The sequence below is a fragment of the Marmota marmota genome, unplaced genomic scaffold, assembly GCF_001458135.2.
Source record: "Marmota marmota marmota unplaced genomic scaffold, marMar, whole genome shotgun sequence".
NCBI classification, from domain to species: domain Eukaryota; kingdom Metazoa; phylum Chordata; class Mammalia; order Rodentia; family Sciuridae; genus Marmota; species Marmota marmota.
Window position 1 is genome coordinate 3942755 of NW_026000240.1, and position 25251 is coordinate 3968005.

The 25251-nt window shown below is 41.5% G+C and overlaps 1 protein-coding gene across 15 annotated transcripts in view; it reads right to left on the reverse strand.

Annotated features, from left to right (window-relative positions):
* The window catches only part of Kalrn (kalirin RhoGEF kinase), a 577550-nt gene that overhangs the window by 150228 nt on the left and 402071 nt on the right, over window positions 1–25251 (reverse strand). The window lies entirely within an intron of this gene.

A 25251-nucleotide genomic window follows, 5' to 3' on the forward strand; every position in this document is an offset into this window, starting at 1 on the left:
AGAGAGAGAGAGAGAGAGAGAGAGAGAGAGAGAGAGAGAGAGAGAGAGAGAGAATGAATGAGGCAGGAGCAAGGACAGGGCAATGAACTTGGGCCTCTGAAACACTGGTAGAGGTATCTGTCCTGCTGAGAGGGAGGCCTCTCCCACCTGCCTTGAGCTCTCCCAAGACTGAGCAGGAAGGCACTCCCCAGGACTTAGGAAAGAAGACAAAGAGCCCATGGGAATATCTCTGAAAACCTCAGCTGACCTGCAGAAGAGGGAAGAGAGGTGGCTGGGAAAACCTCAGGTTAAAGAGAGAAAGATGAGAAGTTGCGGACTCCTCTAAATGGCCTCCCGGCATTCCTTGGAACTGTCCACTGTGTGGATTGTACAACACCGGATAGTTTAGCTTCAGAAGGAACCAGGCCAAAGAGCAGAGACAATTATTTTTCCAAAGTGCAAAATGTTATCAAACCTCAATTATTCAGATGTGGGTCCCATTGTCTGTTTTGTGAGTTACTGGATCTGGAGCCAGATGGCTTAGGTTTGAGTCTGTCTCCATTGTTACTATCTATGTAACCTTGAACAAGTTAATTAGCTTCTCTTTGGCTCATTTTCTTATTGGTAAAATAGGTATGGTATTGATTCCTACCAGACAGAATCATTGTGAGGACTGCACAAATTAACAGGGAAACCCAGACACGTAAAGTGCCCTTCAAGCATCACTAATGTTTCTCTAGTCATCCTAACTTGGCACATGACTGAAGATGTTTTTCTGCCATAATACCTTGTGTCCAAGGAACAGACATGCATTTCCAAAGTGCTATCAGTGATATAGAAGAATTGGCAGACTGGACAAAAAAAAAAAAAAAAATTAAAAGCAATCACATTCCTAATCCTTAGGTTAAAAGGTTTTGGTGTGATTTATGCTACAATTTCCTTTTGTAGGATCAAGGATGTGACCTCCTTCTCTTATTCCATCAGGCTTCCTACAGAAACAACAGAATGGACTCAGACTAGGAAGAGAATTCTTGGAACTGACTGCCAAATCAGGGTGGATAACACACTGCAGTCAGGGTAGAGGTCAAGGTATACAGTCCTCATAGGAACTTGGCAAAGAGATCCCTGGAAAGAGGCCAAGCGCCTTCAGGGCTGATCAGGAAACCCCAGTCAGTCTAACTGTTAGGTAATCGGAGCACTGCCAGCACCAGAGCTGGGAAGAAAGCACAGGCCAATTCAGGGGTGTGCAACTGAGGACGTGAGAAAGAACCAGTCTCAGTAAGGCTTTTGCAAAGTCATGCTCGGGAGGAGCAGCTACTTTAAGTGGCTTTGCTTCAGAAAGCAAACACCTCTAGTTACTGCTACCTGGGCTGGACAAAGTGTAGTGGACATCTGTTGATTTCTCAACTTCCAAGTAAGAGTCATTAACTGGTATAGCCCTTTATGGTTTATGAACTCTCACAGATGTTATTTGATCCTCCAGAAGGTTGTCATTATCTAATTTTATAGATGAGGAAACTGAGGCCCCAAGAGGTGAGTGATTTGCTGGGGATCATACAAAGGCAAACTGCAGAGACAGGTCTTCAAGTCTTGAGAATCCAGTTCCCTCATCCATGGGCCTACTCCCTCCTTCACAGCCAGCCACTGTCCCTGGCATGGGCACAGGGCAGGCAGGCCCACACAGTGATGTCCCACCCTGCCCACACTTCAAGTCTTTTGGGAAACATGCATCTGGCAAGTGTGCTGAGTGTGAGAACAGGAGGTGCTGGCCCAGAGAGAAGGAACGGCATCTCTTAGAAAGTGATTCGCCTCACCCACTGGGCCAGAGGACCCAGCTGTCCTGTCTCCTCAGAACTGTTTGTGTTACTGGCTTCTGGGCTCTCTCTTGCCCAGACGACATCTTCACTCCTGCTTAGCTATGAGCCAGAGGGAAACAGGAGCACCCACCTCTTTCCTGTGCCAGCAGATCTGCTCAGCCCCATCCCCATCAGGCCATCTCCAGTCCTGTGGTTGAAAGGAGACAGGTGCCCACCAGCCACTAGCAGAGACAGCAACACCTGCAAGGGCTCCCAGTGTCTCCCTTAAACGGTGTCAAGTTTTTGCCCTCCCTGAATTAGTGTTAGGATTTCCCTTTATCTTCTATGGCCCCATGCTTCTACTTGTTTGCCTAACCCACTTACTAGGTAAGTCCTGATGAGATTTTCTGCTTTTATCTGCTGCTGTTGGTTGCTTTTGCTTGTTGCCCCATGCCTTGTCTGGCTCATGACATCATGCTTTCTTATCACTACTTCTCTCCTGACCCTGCCCTGCCTGGTTACCTCTGTAAAGACATGCCCTCTGGGCACCATTTGCTACTGCTTCCTTGACTATGTGTGTGTTTTATGATTCAGCTCCATCTTAATTTCTTATCTTTTCCATTCAAACCTGCTCTCTAGGGACAAGAAGTGCAAAGGCACAGTTTGGCCACTAGAGGGAAGCAGTGGCTAGGATTTATCAAAGGAATTGTGAGTTGCTTCAAGCTGGCTCCATAGAGATTGGCGCTGTCCAGGTCAGAGACCTGCAGGCTATGTGGGAACACAAGACACACCGCTGCATAGAGTAAGTGGTGTATCATAGGTGCTCAATATGTTTCCTGAAAGGATTTCCTCATTTTGAAAATGAGAAACCAGAAAGCAGGGCAAAATGTCGTCATTTGAGATTCATTTCTCTATCCCTTATATCGGATCTGTTGCTCAGCACTGCCAAATTATTTAAAATCTTTCCCTTGCCTTTTGGACAGCCCCCCATGCTAACCCAGGCCCTCATCTCCCACCTGTTTCTCTGCAGGTGTCTCCTTATCTGCCACTCTCCACCCTCATCAGAACATTCTCATTTCAGAATTTTATTAACTCTGCCACGTCTGCCCCTTCAAGCCCTACCAGCCTCATCCTGGTATTCCAGGCTCTTCAGGATACTCCCCACTCAACTTCCTACACTTGTCCATATTTTTCCTCTGCCTGGTCTCTGGATGCTGTCCCAAATGTGTCCTATCATTTCGGCCTCTGAACTTGTGGATAGATGACATTACAATTCAAATAGTTTTTCCACCTGTTGAGGTCAAGTGCCCACATCTCTATTCCTTGACAGAGGTCTCTACAGGAGATTTCCCTTTCCTGAAACATCTACAGTCCATCCTGTAGATTTTAACAATTAAGTATGAGAAGGACAAATCCCATATTTTAGATTTTAGCTGGGGATGTAGAGTACTTGCCAAGCCTGTGTGAGACCCTGGATTCAATCCCCACTACTGAAAAAAAAAAGTAGATGACTTGTGCATGTGTGTCCTCTTCTGTGGCACTGCTTCCTTCAGCAATGGGGCATTCTAGAGCTCTGAGTCTTATGTCAGTCAAAAGGACTGTGAGCACATGTACCATGCCACAGCATTTCCTAAGAGATGAGTGGGTCTTAGTATCTCTACACAATTCTTGACTTCTTGGGTTTTTTCCTCCTATCAAATGTATGTCAATATTTCTATTCCACAAACCATGTTTCAGTTGGTGGTTATGAGGCAGGGGTGGCTGAGAGAACTGGGCAAGCTGGGAGCTCATTGAAGATAGCCTGGTGCTGGAGAGCCTGGGTTTTGAACTCAGCAACCCTGAATTTGAATCCAACTCCTACCACTGGCTGTTGATGTTACCTTGGAAACATCAGAGTATGCAGTCTCTCACTAGGCTTTGACTCCTTGTCCAAAATATTGGGACAAGGACCAAGTTCATAGGGTTGCTATTTCAATTAAAGATTATAATGCACGTGAACGCTTGATACATGTGAATGGCTGCTGGTGTTACTATTTGGTGAGTGAGTGAGTCACTGAGGCTACATGGAATAGTCTCTTCTTCCTTCCCTTTTCTTTCATGTGTGTGTATATGTGTGTGTGAGAGAGAGAGAGAGAAAAAAAATACTGGGAATTGAACCCAGGGGTGCTCTACCACTGAGCCACATCCCCAGCCCTCTTATAATATTTTAATTTGAGACAAGGTCTTGCTAAGTTTCTGAGGCTGGCTTTGAACTTGTAATCCTCCCACCTCAGCTTTCCAAGTAGCTGGAATTACAGGTGTGTGTATGCCTGGCTGGGGAACTCCCTTCTACACCATCCTGACCCTATGTTCTGCTGAATAATTCAGTAGTGCTGAGCAGTAAGAGTTCAGAAGGATTGGACAGTTTTGTCTTCCTTCAAATTTTTCTTCCAAAGTTGCAGGAGATGGGGCTAGATATTACGAAAGAAATTTAAACTAGAGGTCCAAATTAGAATGTGTGGGCCAGTTGTAAGATTTAAAATCATTGCAAAATGCTAAATCGACAATGTAGATTCTCCAGGAACTGGGGACAGAGGGGAATTTTATTCTCCTTTAATGCAAACCAATCATACTAGATATGGATAGAGTGTAGGAGATAGTTTCAGAGAAAGTAGAGAAAAACTGCTTGAAACATTTTTTAAAATGTTATAATTTTTCCTGTGTTATAATTTTTCTAGCTCCTCCACTTAGGAGTGTAGGAGCTAGAAAGGCCAGTTTAACTTGAAGCATGTCCTGGACAGAATTTCAAGGAAGTGAATGAGGACCTGGGGATGGAAGCCTCAGGCCGTGGGGAGCACCCAGCTCCAGCTGCATGTTCCTGGTGGCAACATTTAGGTGGAAAGGAGATTTATATCCTTAGGAAAAGACAGAAATGGGTGGCCCTTGGGGAAATTATAGAAAACCTGGGAACTGCCCCTGGGATCACTCTAGAAGCATGAGCTCTTAGTTATGAAGATGGCCACTGGCACCCACCTCAGAATGTGTGTAGTATTACATCAGAGGAAAAGGGAAAAATAGGAGCCCCAACTGAGCTGAAATGGCCTACAAGTAGGACAGCACATGTACCATTGAATCACCACAGGGCCGCACTGAGACTTCAGAATCCCTCCCCACCTTCCCGCACTGTGCTCCAATCAGAGACAGCCCTTCCCAGTGCTCCTACCACCCTTCTGGAAGGTCTTTGGTTTCTGAAAGAAGAGATAACTTAGGTCATTTTTCTCCTTTAAGGCTGACCTCAAGTTCTGCATTCCTTCATTCCACAGGTCTGTATGAAACCCTCTGCCTCTGGATTCCATCAGGATAGATGCCATCCCCAGATGCCGGCCCCGAGCCACACCTTTGTCCTGTGTACTTGGGCAAGGATGTCTACATTTTCACAGCTCCCTCTCATATTCAAGATCCTCCTCAACTGCACTCTTACCAGCCTCTTCCTTCTGCCAGTAGGAGAGGCTTCTTTGGGCTCTGAGACCTACAGGGGATCCTTCCTTGACAGCCCCCTACCTCCTTTCAGCTATATCTATGATTGGGAGCTTTTGACTCTAGGACCATCCCCTACAGCCAAGGTAGGAGATTTCCAGAGAAGGAGCCTTCTGATTTTACGCCCTCCCATCCACAACTTCCACACCATCACTCTTCTTTCTATATTGAACCCTGTCTCAGTCTATTTCTATAAGTGAAGCCATTGTTTAAATCACCATTGCCTTTCAGTGGCTACGCACTTTGACAAGATAACAAAGAGTTGTCAATGAAAAGCACAATAATAGTAGTTATCTTGTTTGGAACATGGCATTAAATCTTCAATATCTCAGGATGAGTTTCATTCATTTTAAATGGGATTAGTAGCTGACGCATGCTCTCTGCCTGGCTACCTCCCCTTTCCCATGTTAACCTGCACACTCCAGATTTTATGGTTGCTTTTTCCATTTACATGGAACTCTTTACAAATTAGAACAAATAAATAAAATAAAATAAAATAAAGGAAAATGGAACAAAGAGACTATTTAGGACAAAAACTCTCCTGTGTGTGTGGTCTGTGCCTTTTCAACCACAAGGTATCACCTTTCTCAGCTCAGATGTGGGCGGGGCTGTATGTGGGGCCTGAGCTGAGAGGAGTTCAGACAGTTGCCATTGTTTGTAATGTTCTGGACTCTAGGACATCCAAGTAGCTCTACCAAGGTGGAAGGAAGGTATGTGAGGCACACAGTCTCAGCCAGAATCCCATACCTGCTTTCATGGTGACAGCTGAGCAGAGACAAATGACACATCTATGATAGAGATGGGATAGTCCCTGCAACAGGTGAAATCCAACCTCCTGCCCTGGCCTCTGCTGGGAACTGCTTTTCTTCTGGCAAAGGGCAGGAAGCAGAGGTCCTTACCCACTGTGCTTCCAGAACATATCCATGTCTGTGTGAGGTTCCCACACTTCCACACAGCTGCTGCTACCAGCTCTGAGGTGGACTTAAAAAAAAAAAATCTCAGCACATGTAGTTTGAGAAAAAAAAAGTCACCTCACACATCAGGGCACCGGAAAGGTACAGCAAGAAATTCATGATTCAGTCCCTCAGCATAAAACCACTGTGTTACCTCTGCCATCAACGCCATTGAATCTCCCAGGGCCTCTCTGACCTCAGACTCACTAGCAAAGGAGGAAGGACATATGAGACCCCAGTGTTTACAGTCTTCCCCTTCCTACCCAAGAAAAAGATGGTAAAAAATAAAAAGAGCTAGCTGCTCTATAAAGAGATAAGATTATCGGTCAATGTGCACCAATCATATGTTAGATAATATACAAAACAGTGCCACAGAGATCATGCCCAGACTTAACTACCGCCCTTAGCCCTTGAGTGGACCTGCTTTGTGTGTGAGACAATCGGATCCCATGATTTCCTCTACGACCTACATCTCTAATCTAATTTTCTACTGAAGCAACCTACAATCTATAGCCCCAGTCACACAGATGGCTAGGCCCTGGGTGACCAAGTGCCTTTGGCCAGTGGTCCCTTCTGCCTGGAGCATTCTTCCAGTCCCCACCTGTCAAGCTGTTCTGCTCCTTTAAAAATTGAGCTCAACTATCACCTGACTAATATCTCATTTATTCCTTGAACAGATACCTATGGAGCGCTTACCACATGCCAGGCCGACTTGGAGGTGCTGGGTATTCAGCACCACACACATGTGTGGGGGTGGTTTGCATATATTCTGCAAGACTTTTCAAAACCCCACAACTGCAGAATTGACTGTTTCTTGACTCAGTGTTTCTAATGCACTTTATTCCAGTATTTAACATACACTTCCTCAGGATTTCCAATGGGGCTATGTATAGATCTGCAACTCAATCTGGGGTCCCTGGAGTCTGCACTTTCACAGCCTCCCCGTGGACATATCTTGCACAGCATTTGTTTACTCAGTGCTTCCTGAGTTGACAGGAGACTCCACCCACAGAAGTCATAATTTAATTCACCCCTGCGTCTGCTTTTCCCTCTTTGGCTTCCTCCCCCTATACCTTTCTCTCCTGGTTTTTACTCTTTGTTTACAACAGAGATTTTTATTAACATTCTCCTGAGATGGTATTCTCATAAATTAATTTCCTCTCTACTAATTACTTCTGAATTATCTTTCATCAAGCAACTGAAAAAAAAGTTGATGTTTTATGAAAACTCATTGGCAGAGAAAATAGAATATTAAAGGTGAGATGTTTTAAAAATATGTCCACAGGTTCTTAGCTATTTCCCTTTCCATGGTTGGTGGAGTTTGGTTCCCCTCCCCTCTGCTTGAGCACAGGCTGCTCTTGGTGGCCGCTTCTAGTGAGGAGAATATGGTGACAGCGTTGATGTGCCACCCCTGAGCCTGGGAGATAAAGGTGTCCAGGCTTCCTCCTTGCCCTCTTGGTCACTCACTTTGAGGGAAGACAGCTGCCATGTCATAAGGACACTTAAGCAACCCTAGAGAGAGGTCCACAAGGCAAGGAGGCCAGGTCTCCTGCCCTCAGCATGTGGACCAGCTGTCTGAGAAGACCTCATCCCCACAGGGACAGTAGTCCCAGTGGACATCTTGACTGCAACCTCTGGAGAACCCTGTGCCAGAACCCACCAGAACCGCCAGGCTGAGCCACTCTTGGTTCCTGACACTCAGAAACTACTAGATAAAAAAAATGTATGTTTTTAAGTCCTTACATTTTGAGGTAACTTATTAGGCAGCAATATAAACTGAGTGACTTCTGTTCTGTTTTATTGCTCACATTGAGGAAGCCAATTAACCTCTCTAGCCCTTCTCTGCAATTGGAAGGAGGCAGGGTCAGAAGACTGTATGGAGCATCAGTTCTAAAACCCTCTGCTTTCTGAACAAAATGCTTTTGAGAAATAATGAGCAGTAGCGTAGAGCAGTTTAGGGCAGTTGTATGTAAAACATACAACTTGACCTCCTTGGCTCTTTCTTTTCTTTCTCAGTATTGAGGATTGAACCCAGGGCCTCACACACGTTAGGCAAGCATTCTGTCACTGAACTGCACCCCTGGTTCTTTTTATTTTTTAGAGATAGGGTCTCACGAAGTTGTCTAGGCTGGCTTCAAATGTGTGATCTTCCTGTCTCAGCCTCCTGAGTAGCTGGGATTACCATGGGTGCCCAGCTCTCCTGGACTATTTCTGCAGATTCAGTAAATAAGGGTCATTACTGATATGCAGAATGCAAGCTTCAAAGGGGAGGTCACATTCAACTTAGAAGAAGATGCAGAAAAAGCCCCTGAGTGGAAAGGTTTATGCTCAGAAGAGCTTAGAGGAGATAAAATCTTTTGTGGATGCTTCATGGTTGACAAAATGTTTTCATTTATATCCTTTGTATCATTAGTCTTCACAATTTTCTATTTTCCATATAGGAAACTGAGGCTTAGAGAATTTGGGTAACTCATTCAAAGTCACACAGCTACAAATTTCTGGAATTGAGGACTGAATCACAAACTCTTGTTGCTAAATTCTACTTTTCATTACTTTCACCTGCCTCCCTGATAATCAATCAGCTTATTTTACAATGACTACATGTTTTATTAAGCAGGCCAATGGCACTGACAGGTCTGAACCCTCTCCTATGAGAAGCTGCCCTGTTTATACAGCTGACGGGGCATGCCATGGGCAGCAACACCTGCTATGCATAGGTCTAGTCCCTGTGCCTGCAGGAGATTGGACTAGGTTGGGCATCTGGCCTATGGAAAGCTATCTTAAAGTCCATCAGTGACAAATGACATGGCCTGGGGTAAAAAGATGGGCTGGGCCAATTAATTCCCATCTGTCAAGAATGTGAACTAGAAAATAGCCAGAAAATGACCTACTTACTTAGGGTGAGTAAATGTTTTTGTAGGGGTGGGGTGAGGGAGAAAGGGCAGAGGGGCCCCCATGGGCCTTAGGCAAGCCAAGGTTCGGAGGTGACAGAAACTCAGAATAAGCAGAGGCAATGAGAAGCAAAGGTATACAGAGAATGTGCAGAGGCTCGGTGGGGGGCAGGAAGAGGCGAGCTTGAGTGGGAACCCCAAGCAAGGGCCCTCTAGGCATTTTGGGTCTAGGAGGATCCTAGGACCCATGCTCACTGGGGGCCAGACCTACTGTGGCTACAAGCACTCAATTGCTATGAGATTCCATCTTGCTCATCAGTTCTTGGTAATCTTTACCCCTAACTCAAGTTATCTTGGGAGAGCTCTTTCCCTGGCAACTAAATGAATTTAACTAAAGCTGGCATGGCTGATGTAAAATTTCAAAAAAACCAAACTGGGCAGTTATGAAATTCCAAGGCTCATAGGGTTTTCTAAGGCAAAGTGTGGACACAAGAAGACATTGTGGACTCTGACAGTGAAGCAACAAAACCACTTCTGACACCAAAGGCTGCTTGTGTTTCACAGTGCTGAGACCCGACAGGAAGCTGCTCTACTCTCCCCCCTCCCGGCCCCCATACACACAGATTTGGCTGTGATGAAGGACTAACCAACTGTTTTACAGTTTTTAAGAAACTGCTCCAAATGGTGCTAAAGGGGTGACAGTCCAGGGTAATCAAAAGGCCAATTAAAACACATATCAATCCTAAACTCTGCAAGGGTCTAACTGGCACACAGGGGACCAGCTTGGAACCCCCAAAGTGTCATCTGTGATACACATAAACTAGAGCCTCAAGGAAGGCTGCAATTTGCTAAATGGTGTCCTCTGAGTGGCCCCCGATCTGCAAAAAATTGACCTTCATAGCACCAGGGCAGAGAGAGACTGGGTCAAGAGTTCCAGACTTAAAGTGAAGGCCCTGGATAGGATTCCCAGCTCTCAGCTTGGATAAGCAATTTCTGAGCCACAATAGGGCTGGACTAAAAGACCTTCAAGGTCCATTTGTGTTCTAAAATTTTCTATAGGTGTGATTCAGTCTTACATACCCGTGCACAACTAATTCTTCCACTAGCCATGCACTCTAGACACAAGGTAACTATATCACAATGTCTAAAAAACCACAAATGAACCAAAATTCAGGATACATGGTTTGGCTCTAGGAGAGATTTCTTTAAAAGCAGAATTGTTCCTTTAAATACTGTATGTGGAGACCTAAGCACGCAGCAACCCACATATTTACTCTTCTAAAAGAGCCTAACTAGGTGACTAAAAAATCAAAGGAAGTACTTTCATTTCTTATGTACCCTTAAAATAAGATCAAATGTATAAAAATGTACATAACTTTTACTCTTGCTATTTTCTCCCTTCCTTCCTTTGAAGAGTATCTGGAAAGCCCTGGATTGTCTAGCTTCTTTCTTGCAGGTCTTGTATAAAATCAAACCTGGCCACATCCTCTTCCTTATGCAGTACCTTGCTGCATGCTGGGGAAAGTATCTGTGTTCCCCTCCAGCCTGGCTTTGGGCCTCAGCCCTGCTGCCTGCTGCGGCCTCTGGCCCTGGTGGATCTCAGGGAGAGCGATGGTCAGATGGCGGGAAAGTTATTCATGTAATTATTATAGGTTCATCATTCCTAATGGAACATCATTTGATGTTTTAAAGCTTCCAGCCTTTTTCTACTGCTTAGTTGGTGGAGGATTGGGAACTTTGTGGTCTATTTACTTCAGAGGACCAATGCATTTTGGAGAGATCTATCAGTGCCCAGAAAGCATAGAGAGCCTGATGCAAGAGGGAGGTTTGCGCTGCATTTTAATATCACTGAAACAGGGTGGTAAGTAGATTTTTTTCCTAAAACCATTTTAGAATATTTCCTAAAATCCCCATCTGACTGCTTCCCCTGGCTCCTCTTCATCCGGCAGGCTAGAGATCACACCCCCACAGGCCCATCTTTTTTGGCAGTGATGTGCCCAGCCATCAGGACCCACACAGACCTTAGTGGTGCTTTTAAAGGGACTCCACCAGTCCCTATATGGCAGCAGAGTAGGAAAAGTGGGGGCAGCACTGGGCTGAGAGTCAAGAGCCTTGGAAGCCATCTGGTTGTGTCCCCAAGTGGATGGTGAACTTGGGCAAGCCACTGGGTCTTTCTGGACTATTTCCTCATCTATAAAATGAGGAAAAAGACACCTAAAAGCATCCTTCACCTCTAATTTGGTGTTCTGATCCACAGCCTGCTCCTGAAAGAATCTCATGGTGGAGATGCTGAGGACTTGGAGTGTCAGTGGGGAGATGAGCTGCTCCAGCTACTCTGAGCTCTGTGGCCTTTGGGGACCCCACAGTTTGATCTGCTACAGAGGATATCATCTAGAAAGGTATCTTACCCAAATCTCCATATTCATCTTTAATTTTATAAGGCCCTTTTGAAAGGAATGAGGGGGAAATTCTCCTGTTCCACTAGATAGCATCTCTTAATTCTTGCTCAAATTTCTCTTACTAAAAGTTACTTTACAGAAAAGTATCTTCTTTACTTTTAGCATTACTGTGCCCTGCAATATTCAGCATTACTTTAAGAATTTATCCCACATAAGCTGGGCATGGTGGTTCATGCCTGTAATCCTGGCTACTTGGAAGCTAAGGCAGCAGGACTGCAAGTTCAGGGCCAGCCTCAGCAACTTGGTGAGAGCCTATCTCAAAATAAAATAGAAGAAGGTCTGGGGATATAGCTCAGTGGTAGAGCACCCCTGGGTTAAATCCCTAGTTTAAAAAAAGCTAGGCAGGGGAGGGCAGGGAAGAAGTTATCCCAAATGTTTACCAACTTATCCATAACACACATGCATATCCTATTCCTCAGACCACAAACTACTACCCAGAGATCATCTCCTGTTAACCACTCAACTATGTGATAACAGCTCTCCTCTCCTCCCATCTCTTGCTCTTGTAATCCCCCATCCTCCCCCCACTCTCTCTTTCACACACACTGCTGCTATTCTTTTTTTTTTTTTAAAGAGAGAGTGGGGGGGGAGAGAGAATTTTAATATTTATTTTTTAGTTTTCGGCGGACACAACATCTTTGTTTGTATGTGCTGTTATTCAATGTCACTGTCCTTGCTTCCTATATCAAGATCACTCAAAATCACCCCCCACCACCTTGTGGTGAAAGAAGGCAGTGGAGAGAGCCCACGTGCATTTTCCATATTATTATACTTGTTTTGGTCAAAAGCAAAAACCCTAACCCAACACACTTGCCTTTTTGCTCTTGCTGTCACAGAATGTGACGACAAATTCACTTCCAACACTTTCACAGGGACTTTAAGTTTTCTCATGACTCCTTTGCTTCCTGTTTGATTCCTTGTCACATGATCCTCTTCTAAACCATTTGCCTTCTTTACAAACCAACAACACCTCATCAATAGTAGTCTTGCTCACTCCTTTCTGAGGAAACAGAAATCCTAAAATGCTCACCTTCTCCTGTCCCTACTCCACCTGGAAGCAGGTCCACATCCCAGAGCATATGCTTGAAGGCCTGGCGGAGCCAATCTTTCAAACAACCAGTCTGCTACCCAGACTGATCCTGCATTCCAGATCACATCTGCACTTGCTGATTCCCATAACACCCAACATCTCCCCAACTCCTTGACTTTTCTTATGATGTTTTCTTGGTCTGGAATAGGCTCTGCCTTCCCTTTGCAAACCACACTTCTGGAACCTTCTGGAAATCCTTTCCCACTTTCTCAGCTCCAGTGCATCCTCATGCATGGATCCCTCCGAAACAGCCTCTGCCTAGACCATAGTCACCAGCAGGTCCAAGCAACTTCTCCCTCTGGCTTCATGATAGCCAAATGCTATTTATAGCTCCACTACAGAACACTTTTGCCTTGGATGATATTTGTTTATGTTCCTGTGTCTTTCATTGAATTGGAAGTATCTTAATAGCAGAGCCTATATGGTTTAATATTTTTTTTCTCTTATAGATTTTCAATGATTGGTGATTGGAACTTGCTTAAGTGCATGGAAAGTTCTGTACTTTGCTTCATAATTTGTTTGAAATGTCTACATCTCCTGCTTCCTTCATCTGGACTCTCCTATGTGTAATTTTTAGATTTTATATCTTTGTGTTTTAATTAAACTCTCTCAATTTACTTTTGGAAATAGGTATTGCATATTTTAAATTTATTTTATTGGCTTACAGCTTTGGACTTTTCATTGTGCCATCATTAATTTTGAGAAAAATGTCTCATAGTTCTTTAAAAAAATTGATCTGTTTTAAAATGTACTTTAAATGTTAAGAGGAGAAAAGTCAACTTTCCTTTATGATATATAGAATGAATTAGTTCTGAGTCTCAAGGATACCTTTGCTATATACATGAATGCTCTTTTGTAAAAAATGAGTATAAATCATACAGAAAGAAATTAATATAAAATATGTATATAATTAGTATATAATATATAATGGATTATTACTAGTTCTTTTTCTGATAACAAGAGATAGTATGGCAAAGACTTCCAGGTTACTCCCAAAGTCCATCTTGCCTTTATTTCTTAGTAATAAAGACTCATTTTTTTGGGGGGGCCATATTTCTGCCAAGTAAAAGATTACATTTCCCAGGTTCCCTTGCAGTAATTGTAGCCATATTATCAAGCTTTGGCCAATGGGATGTAGTGGTGCAACTATTCTTCTTCATGTGGGGATGATGCTACTTCTTCCCTTTTGCCCAATCTGTTCCCTGGAATAGCACTTGTCTTGAACTATGAGAATTTTACTACACCCTAGGAGTGGTAGAGGAATAAGCTAGAAAGAGCCTGGGTACCTGATGATTTTGTGGATCCTCTTTACCTGTCCTAGACTACATAGTTTCAGGTAACTTTTAGATGAGAGGAAAATAAATTTCTCTCCATTTAAGCTAGTGTCATTTGGGGCTTAGTTCTTACATTAGCCAAGCCTTTTAAATCCTAACTAATAAAGATGATAAGATCTTATGAATGTATATAGGAGAGGGCAGGAAATGCTTTTTAAATTCCATTTTAAAAAATTCTAATCAGGGGCTGGGGTTGTGACTCAGTGGTAATGTGCTTGCCTCGAATGTGTGGGGCACAGAAATGAATAAATGAAGAGAAGGTATTGTGCCCATCTACAACTAAAAATATTTTAAAAAATTCCAATCAGAACAGAAAAGCTAATTCAAAGGCAGCTTGGATCAAAGAATCGCATCTCATTGACAAAAGAAAAAGGGAGGGGAATGCCATGGAGTGAACTGAAAGCTTGGCAGGAGCAGTGCCTGAGACACAGCTGACCCTAAACCCAGGTGACACACTGCAGCATTCTGAAAAAAAAAATTCAGGTACTCCTGGTATAAGAAGATCCTAGAAATTCTCTAAAAGAAAAGATTGGAAATAAGCTATTACTCAGCCTAAGAAGTAAATATGAGACAGTGGAGAGTGACCAATAACGACTAAGATTTCGTGAAAATACTTTTTTTTTTTTTCAAATTTGTTTTGTTTTGGGGCTGGGGTTGTAGCTCAGCAATAGAGCACTCTCCTAGCATGTGTGAGGCACTGGGTTCCATCCTCAGCACCACATTAAAAAAAATAAATAAAAATAAAGGTATGTGTTCAACAACAACTTAAAAAATTAAAATTATTTGCTTTTATATATTTTAATGTTTATAATTTTAATCTTCATGAGAGTGTTTATAAATGTATAGTGTTTAAGAAAATCTTCATATGAAATATTCCCATACCCACCAGTATAATCATGTACTGGTTTTTTAAATTTTTAATTTAAATTCCTGGAGAGACTTTTGCTGTCATTATTCCATTTGTTAAAAGTCCCTATAGTCCCCTGACAGGAGCTACAAAAATTGCAGGCAAAGTGCCAATAAGGGGATAATTAGCCTCTACAGGGCTGGTCTGGAAACTCTAAACCTATTAAGTAGTGATAAATATCAATCAATTCAGTTGTTCGTTCGTTCTTTCTTTTCTTCTTTCCTTTCTTTCTTTCTAAAATTGTATTTATTTTAGAGTGCTGGATATTGAACTCAGGGTCTTGCAAGTGCTAAGCATGTACCCTATCACTGAACCACACCCGTAGTCCAATGAACTCAGCTTTAATCCAAAAAACAGAAGCCCTGACTTCCATCAGTCTTCTCCTTTAGCTAGCTTTTCTTTACTGGGTGAAAACACTTATTTCCATGTTTCCCCTAATGCAAAACTTCTGGAGGATTCTTCTCCTTTGGCTGTTCACATAGTCAGCAGTCAATCGCACCCAACATTACTTGTGTGTATTTTTATCTTGCCAGAAAATCCTCTGTCCAGAACCTGGCTGCTCTGTGTTCTTCCTTGATGAACTTCAATCCTGTAGCCTGTGATCCCTCACCCACCTGTGTGAATACAGCCCTGGGAACCACCCTGCAGGCGGGTGGTTCAGTCCTCGCACGCTCACCAGCACACTAAGCGTAAGCTCAACACCTTTCCCATCCTGCTGTGGTTCTGACCTGCCCCATGGTCCAGTCCCATAAGTTCCAACCCTGGGAGCCTCTTGATCATTTATTTTGGTCTCTATCACTCTCATTTCAGAACCTTAGCTCATTCATGTCAACACTGCATATTTTTTCCTTATTGTTCTTTTCTTGTTTTTAAAAATTTTTTGGCATAGCATACCCTAATTCTAGGTAGCAATTTTTATATTAGCTCTATTGGAATAAGAAATGTACCACACATAATAAAAATTTATAGAATGAGATCTTAAAATGACTATATTTTATCCAACATTGGAATTTTGGTATCAGCTCTCTTGTGGTTAATATTTGCTTGGTGAAATTTTGTTTTCTATAATATTGCTTTAAACTTCCATCTCTCTTATACAGTATATAGCCTCAGTTATGATTAAAATATCTCATTGAAAAGTGTTTGTATTTTAATTAATGTATTGTCTATACTTGTGTTTATTGTGATTCCCAATATACTTAGGCTTATTTCTGTCATCTTTTGTTTGTATTTTCTATTAGTAAGTTCTCTTTGCTTCTCCTCTACCTCTGTTGGATTGATCAAGATTACTTTATTCTTCTTATTTCCCTCTGTGAGTACTAAAATTATGCATTCTATTTTTTATTCTTCTAGTGGCTATCCTCATATTTTCTAACATACTCATTTATATATTCTAACAAAATCAAAGTTAATTCCCACTTTTAGCTTGTTCGCAAATCAGATGAGGATCTCAGTTTGTTTACTCTCCATTTTATTTTAGTTATTTTTTCTTTCTTATCACTGTACTCAATATTACATTATATTTACCACAATATTCTACCATTTCTGTACTCACTGTATCTTCTTGCATCTAATTCTTCTCTCCTGGGTTCAATTTTTTTTTTGAAGCAAGTTTTTAGAACAGTAAAATTTCTTAGTTCTGGCATGTCTGAAAATATCTGTATTTTACTCTCATTATTAAATTGGAGTTCAGCAGGGCAGAGAATTCTAGGTCACAAAGATTTTACATTGGAACATTAATATTCTTATTTCATCTCAGTCTCTAGGGTGGAGACTATATATATATTTCATTTTGAATAGTTTCTACTACTATGCCTTCAAGTATACTTATAATTTTCTCTTGCAACAGCTCATCTACCCTCAGTTCCATGCAGTTTTTAAAATTTTAATCTCAAGCATTGTAGTTTTCAACATGGACCTTTTAAAATATCTTCCATATCTCTATTCAGCTTTTTGAATGTATGGAGCACTGGAACTCTTTTTATGTTCATGCCTGCTAGTTCTAACATCTGTGTCAATTCTGGGTCAGTTTCAATTTATCAGTTTTCCCCTTCATTACAGGTCATATTTTCCTGATTCTTTGCGTGCATTGTAATTTTTACTCAATGCTAAGACATTGTGAATTTTACCTTAGTGGATATTATATATTTTCGTATTCTTGTAACCATACTTGAACTTTGTCCTATGATACAGTTAAATTATCTTGAAATCATTTGACCCTATAAGTCTTGTAGGCAGAACTAGAGCCATGTTCACATCAGGGTTTATTATTTTCTACTGATAAAGTAAGACATCTCTGTGTATTCTGATGCCCCACATAAGTGAGAATTTTTGTTTGTTTTGTTTTTTTTGTCTTGCTAATGGGAATAGGAACTATACTCTTCCCAGAACTGAAATCTGGAAACTCAAAACAGTATGCTGGGCTCTTTGTAGGGCTTACATTGTTGTATTTTGCTCACTGTCTCTCTGGTATCACCCTGGTATCTGATGTCCAGTGTCTTAAAAATTATTGTTTCTTATATTGTGCCCATTTTAGAAAAATATTGTGGGCAGGGAAGTCAATCTGATCCTTGCTTCTCTGTCCTGGTCAGAAGGAGAAGCCTCACATCTTCCCTCCCAACTGCAACTTCCTCTCCTTCCCGTTGGCTTATTCAGGTGCTCATACAGGTTGAGCATCTCTAGAAATACTCAATGCTTCAAAATTGGAAAAGTTTTCAGCACCAACATAATATTCAAAGAGCTTTGGAGTTCAGATTTCAGAATTAAGGACATTTAACTGGTGAAGTCTATGTAAATATCCCCACGACCATCAAAAAAAGAAAAAAAAAAAAAAAAGAAAAGAAAAGAAAAACAACTCCCCAAATCTGTAACACTTCTATTTCCAAGCATTTTGGATAAGAGACACTCAATCTGTATTTTGACATTTCTTTAACCCTACAGGGATCTCTAGTTCTGGGAGCCCTTTACTTTCTCTAAATCTGTCAATCCTCTCCCTTCTTATGTATCTTAATGCCATGACCTATTACTTCAGTAATGTTCTTGCAATGTCCTAGACTCCCCTGTCTTGTCTGCTCATTTAATCCAGCTGATTACGTTGAAGATGCTCAATACACTCTTTAATGAATATATGAATAAATGAATGCAAAAAAGGAACATATATTTAGTTAATTTCTAAGAGCCTCTTTGCCTATATTTCAAAGCTAAACAATTTTAAAAAATTAAAGTTTTATAATACTTACGTATCTTTCATTAGTATAGATAATAATTATATATAAAGTTAGGTAATCCTTTATATATAATTTTTTTTTCCAATTTTACCTTACTTAGAATGTGTATTTATCAATTTTCCCCGGTAAAAACCATGGATCTATGGGTCACAACTAAGTCATTAATAGAAAAATATAATGTTTAAACAAAAAGGAAATTTAGAGAGAACTTGATATTACTTTCTAGTTTTACAGATGAGAAAATAGGTTTTGAGAAAATAAATGATTTGGTGAAAATATTTTTCAAAGTTCAAATTGTTTTTCAATGGTAGAATTGGGATTAAAACCAAAATTCCTGATTCTAACACAGTGTTTTTGCACACCACTGCCTAGATCTGTTTGTGTTCAGTACTCTGTGTGTGCAGACAATTTGTGCTTTCCACTAGAACTTGACCTGGCTTCCCAGTGATGCCATTAGCTCATCAATGATGGAGCAATCCTGTTATTTCTAGAGCAAGGCCGTGTAATCTGACAGCATGAATTACAACAGGAGCAGCATAGCATTTGATTATGTCCTTACACATAGGTTAAACATCCTTTGAAACATAGGTCAGTAACTTTGCTATAGGAGATTCAGTAAGTTCATATCCCTACTGTGTAGCATCTAATGTGTAGAATCTTAGGCTAATAATAATAACTCTGCAGATTAATACATGGATAGTATAATAAATTCAGCTGAGATACAGAAAACATTATACCCTAAAAATTTGTTCCCTAAATATGGAAAAAGTTGCAAGATGAATGAGAAACTTTCTTATCTGACCAGACCATAACATTAGTCTGACCCACTACATATAGGACCTAATATTCATGGTTAGTGGAGATTGGAACAGTAGGGGAAAGCGAAAACAATACTAAATGTGAATGTCACTTCAATGTATAAGTTTGAAATTCACACACACACACACACATATGTGCACACATATCTGTTGAGCTGAGCCAAAATTTGAATTCCTGTTTGAATTAAGAGCCAAAATGTAAATACTGAGTTGGAGCCAAATGTACACAATTTGCAAATATGACTTGGGCTAAGGTGGTCATTCTGATGTTTACCCAATGTTCCCAGCTCTGCACCTTCTAGATACATAACTCCATAGTTTTTCCGTTTCCTTGTGATTGAAAGGGCTATGTGATCCGTTCTGGTCACTGATGTTAAGTCGCCTGGAGCATTTAATTGTGAGTGCAAGAATCTTCAGAATTTTCTTTCTATCTGGGATGGCAACTGGCAACTTTAAAAATTGGTCCATCATCCCAAGTCCCCAATTGTCTACAATGAACAGAGCCCCTGAGTGAAACTTTATGAACATGTGACATTAGCAAGAAATAAGTCCTGGGTTGGGGTTGGGGCTCAGTGGTAGTGCACTTGCCTAGCATGTGTGAGGCACTGGGTTCGATTCCTAGCACCACATATAAATAAATGAATAAAATAAAGGTCCATCAACATCTAAAGAAAAAAAGAAATAAGTCCTTATTGTTTTAAGTCACCACAATTTTAGAGTTGTTTATTATCACAGCCTAACCTAGCTTATCCTGGAAGATACATGTGCTCTGAATCTCTTCTCTGGATGAGTCTTGGGGATGAGTATTGGTGGAGATCCAAAAACATTGAAAGAATGGCAAGAAACGATACAGCTAAGAAAGGGAGGGAGATGAAATGGACCCATACTAAGGTACAAACTGAATGTGATTTTGGAAGACTTAGTGGATTTTATTGTTGTTGCTGTTACTACTACTGCCATGATTATTAGTATTAGCATTTAAAAAAATAATCTGAAGATTATTGCCATTGTGTGTAATGACTCATCCTTGATGGTGCGTAGAGATACAGAGGGAAGAGAGATCATTCTAGTATTTAGAACACTCTGGTTAATGCAATAGCTATTCTTATCCTACCTAGTGTAAGTTTATTCGTCTGAGTATTTATATTTTCTGTCTCCCAATGGAGTACACAATTCTTCTAATTAATTATATATTTTATATTTTTTTGTGTACTTTTTGGGACAGTCCTGAAGCACAATAAAATCAAACTAAAGGCCAGCTTCACTTGCTATCAGGGAACTGGCATCAGAATCCACTGCTGACCATCTCTTGGGCTGACTCACAATAGATGGATCGATTCTCATCTTTTCATCTCCTGCAGCTTCCAGAATATTTAATGAGAATCATGAGCACGAGGGTGGGGTACAGCAGAGAGGATAAGTGCATTTTCAATCAACACTGTCTTTGGAACTTAGGTCCTTCTCATTGGCAATCGACTCAGTGAAGCAAACCAAATGAGAGACATTTTTCAAATGTGACTTCTCATAACAGTTGTTTAGTTTTTTTTGGGGGGGGGCATGTGCTCTGTTGGGTTGATTTTCCTGTTCATTGCTCCTGGCCTCTGGTGCTTTTATTTCTTCAATCTTCTCATTTTCTATTCTTAATTAGAAATAATCCATAGAACCTCAGAAGTCAAGAATATATTTAAAAACTCATGGATGGGTAATAGAAATACAATGTGTTGAGAGAAGGAGCTGGAACTTCAGAGAATTCTTTGAATTGTCACTGACACAACCATACTGTAGTTTTCCACACCTGAATGTGCACCTGGGTATCCACTCTCTGCTTGGTCCTTTGATTATGGATCCTTTGATGAGAATGTCTTTGCTAGGTTTTCAATTGCCTTTCCTATTTACCTGTCCTGGCTCTTCATCCTAGATTTTAGCTTTACACATCAGATCATGCATCAAATGTGTCTTCTACTCTTATATTATCTGGAATTCAAGGAGCATGATACTTGCTCTTGACAGGTAGGACATTATTCTGTAGAACTCCTTCTTAAACCTCAGTGGTGCAACAGAGGCACTTACCTACTGATTGGACTAAAGATGGAGAATATACCTCTCTGTATTTATTCACACTAAAGAGTCTATACATACTATGCAATTGCACTTACTGTGTATCAAGCACTAATATAGGCATTGGGGATATAACAGTGAAAAAAGGAGACAAAACTGCTCTCATAAAACTTAAATGGTAGCAATCACCAATCTGATTACTGGCATAATTTGACATGGATCCTATAAGACTACTGTCATTCTTCATCCAAGTAATGATTGACCTCTGCATGTAAGTTTAAAAGTTTTTGTGTTTCACAGATGAGGTCTGAGTCATGTTCAAAATTAAATTTTTATCAGGATAAACTAAAAAAAAAGGTAGCATATTAGGTATGGTTAGAAAATCCCTGCTGAGCACATGAAAATAGAAAATAACCAAATGTCACATTCAATTTCTCACAGCCACAAGAAGAATGTGATTTTTGTTGCCATTATATAACTTGAATCTGGTACCGGACCTGAATTGAGATGAACTTGCCCCATGCAGTCCTTAACTGGAGAGGCTAACTAATGTCATACCCCTCCTGGCAGAAAACTCTCTGGTCTTAGTCTTGCAATGTGTCTTGCTAGATTCAGGGCTTAGTACTAGATGGGACCTATCACACCATGAATGGGAGCAAGTCTGTACGTTCTGCTACCCTGAGCTCCCCCAGTCATTTGGTTCCAACCTCAAAATCTTGTCTCATGGGCATAAACTGATATATCTGGGAGGAAAAAGCCAGATTCTCCTTAACTCCTAAGCCTGTTGCACATAATGAGTTCTAAGTGGGGTTTGGGGAGAAGAAGTGGAAAAACTACACTTATACCACAACTGGGAAGGAGTAAGCCATTTTCCTGCTGCCAGGGACTCTAATCTAGATTGAGAATATCTATTACTTGAGCCCAAGGAACAGATTCTATGTGAATTATGATCCCACAACTCTAGCATGAATTCCTGCACCTCTTTACCATGTCTCCTGGGACCCTGTCCTCTTTGTGATAAAGCAAAACAGGACATTCTCTGTCTCTGTTCCGGTGACTGGGTTGGGTCTCCGAGCGGGCATCGTTGGAAACTGTTTTCTGCTGTGGTTGAAACTTTTATCAAGCTAGCCTGCAGGGGTCCTGCAGTCTACTGGGAGTTAAGGGATATAACCAAAAGGAATATTTTAAACCTACTAAGGACAAAACAAATACTTTATCACACTGTGGTGCCCTTCTGAGCTTCTAGAGATATATGACTGGTATATTCCATGAACTCTTGGTTCCCATATTCATAGAGAATGTGAACCAAAACTTGATTTATTTTCAATGATCTCCTCATGTGAACTTAAACGAGATGGAAGCCACACCTTAGGTGAGTTTCTCAACACTTTGGATGGAATCCAGGTTCCTTTCACCTGGTGGAGGCTGGGAGAGCAGTCTGAAGTTCCCACTTGACTTCCAGGGCACATTCTTGGGCACTGTCTTGTCTCCAATGGAGTCATGAAGGCTAGAGAGAGGCCATCTTACCACCGAGTTCTTGCCTGCTCCTAGATTCCCCATCTCTCTTTTGTGGTACTGAAAATCAAATCCAGGCCTTGAGCATGCTGGGCAAGTGCTCCACACTGAGTTACACCCCAACACTCCTAGATAAAACTAAGTCTTCATGCTTTGGGGGGGTGGGATAATAATGAAGAGAGATTTCTAAAACCTTGTGTGTGCCTCATCTCTTTCTCTCCTCCAACACCCGCAGCCTCCTTACCAACTATCCACCTTGAGACCATCTGGACTAATTTCATTATCCCTGGTCCCTGATTGTGACAGTCACCAGAATTCAGGTCTTCCCTCCACCCCTTGTCTTCTCTACCACACTTCCTACCTCAATTTTCAGCTGTATTGTTCTCTACAATATGTGTCTCCACCTGACATTTTACATATTTTACCTAGTCATAGTCCCACCAGAGTGTCAGTATCATGAGAGCAGGGATTCTTATCTTTTTTTTTTTTGAGGGGGTGTTTTTGCTACTAGAATAGTACGTGGCATATGGTAGGTATTTAATAACTATTTGTTGGATGAATAAATGAATGAACAAATTAGATACCCAGTACTTCTTGAGAATCACTAATTATTAACAAAACTCATTATCTTTTTTTTATGGACAAATGACCCCCTCATGTTAGCCATTCCCATAGTCTCTTGATAATTGTGGGACTCTCCAGAATCCGTCATTATACTACTTTGAGCATAATCCTTGACACTCCTCCTTTGAGTCTTTTACCAAAGAGACTGTATCCAATGTCATATTGGTGCTCTCCTCTCTCAGCCTTTCATACTCCCCCCTCCATCACTCCTAGTACATTCTTTTATGAAATATTTAATCCAGAAGAAATCAATTACCTAGATTTACAAGGTCTGTGGCATGATAGAAAACTGGCTGTGGGGATGGCCAAAGTGTTCACATTTGCAACACCATTGTACAATACATTGGGCTGATAACTGTCTCACTTTAATTTCTGAACTACTCACTGCTCAGACACCAGAAATGCTGGTTTGATGGCATCTCTTAGATCTATGTACCTGTCTGTCTAGTCCTATAAGCAGTCTTTCTAAACCATTAAAGTGGGATGCCATCCCTTTTTTTCTGCAACACCAACCAATCACTTGTAAGCTATAAGGTCCCCCTCTATAATGACCTATTTTATCACCAAGCCTGCCCATGTAGCCTTGCAAAGTGGACACATAGTACCTAGACCATCTGTGACTGCCTGGTTTTGAGGCTTATGACCTACAGCTCTCTAACTAATTTGTTGATTGGACAGTTCCAGAAATACTAAAGAATAAAGCAATATGTCAAGATCTTCAATACCAAAGGAGAACATAGGAAGAGTCTGAGAAGGATAAGACCTTCCATTTCCATTGCTCATTTCTAATTGGCAGTGGAGAAAATCAACTGTATAAATCTGTTTTATCACCAGCTCACTCCTTTCAGGGTCAAGACGCTCGCTCACGCAAGTCCTCATGAATCTATGAGATACCAGAGCAACATGTAGACTGCCATAAGTGTACGCAACACTCAGAGTGGGTGCCACACTAATGAAAGCTAAACTCTAATTCTATATCAACTGTTTCAATCTCTACCCACCCAGGTACATCCCTTTGCCCTGATGCATGCCCTAACCACCATCCAGAAGGACCCAGAAGAACCCAAAACTCCACATTACGTTCAGATAGAAGGACTCTTAAAAGGTCACCATTGACAGGCAACAGAATCCTTGGACATCCTTACAAATAGAGAAACTCTCTTTATTTGACCACCATCCCAGAAAGGCAGATAGCATAGAAAATCCCTCCCTTCTCAGTGCTATTTCTGACCCACTAAATTCTCCCTGTGGCTTCTAATGACCACAGTTATGTATAGTGGGCATGGCTGGATTGTCATGCATGCCACTGGAGCATCTTTGATGGACACTAATGAGCTGGGAGATAGCACTCACACTACAGAGACTCCCCCCAGGGTAGGACAGGTTTGCAGAACTGGTGGAGACAGGTTTCAAACGACAGATGCATGAACCAGCTGCATATCTTCCCTGACTCCCTGACTTGAGATTCCACTGGTCATAAAAGCACAGTCTAAAGAAGAGCAGTGTCAGAGGCCAGGCAGGCCCTTGAGCTTCTGAGACCATGAAAGCGGCTACATTCGGATGGCCCCATGTCAACAGAAGGAAGAGATGTTAGTGCTCACCAAAATGATAATCTTACCCTTCACTTCTGGCTGCACATTGAGTTTTCTAAACTTGACTAGATTATGAATTTGGAATGGATCTAAAGGACTTACTTCTTCAGTAAGTCTTTTTGACACCTCTCCTGTGCACATGTAGTTGTGTACACATACCACACGTGCACACACAAATCTGCCCCTGTTCTTGGATGATGGTCTGAGAACCCTCCCATGGACACGCTGGCACCACCTGTCCTAGTTCACTCCTCTGCATTTCACGCGCTCTCCTCCAGCCCAACCTGTTTTCTGACACGCTCAGTCCCTGTGCCACAGCTGGCACGAACTATTTTTTAAAAGGAATGCTTGTTTCCATAGCACATTTTGGAGGCTAAAGCCCAGCAAACACACATTCACATTGGATCTTTCATCAATATGGAGTTTCTAATCACAAGCTCTGTGACCCATATATATTCAACTCTCCGAGGCCCTGTGTGGAATAGCTACAGC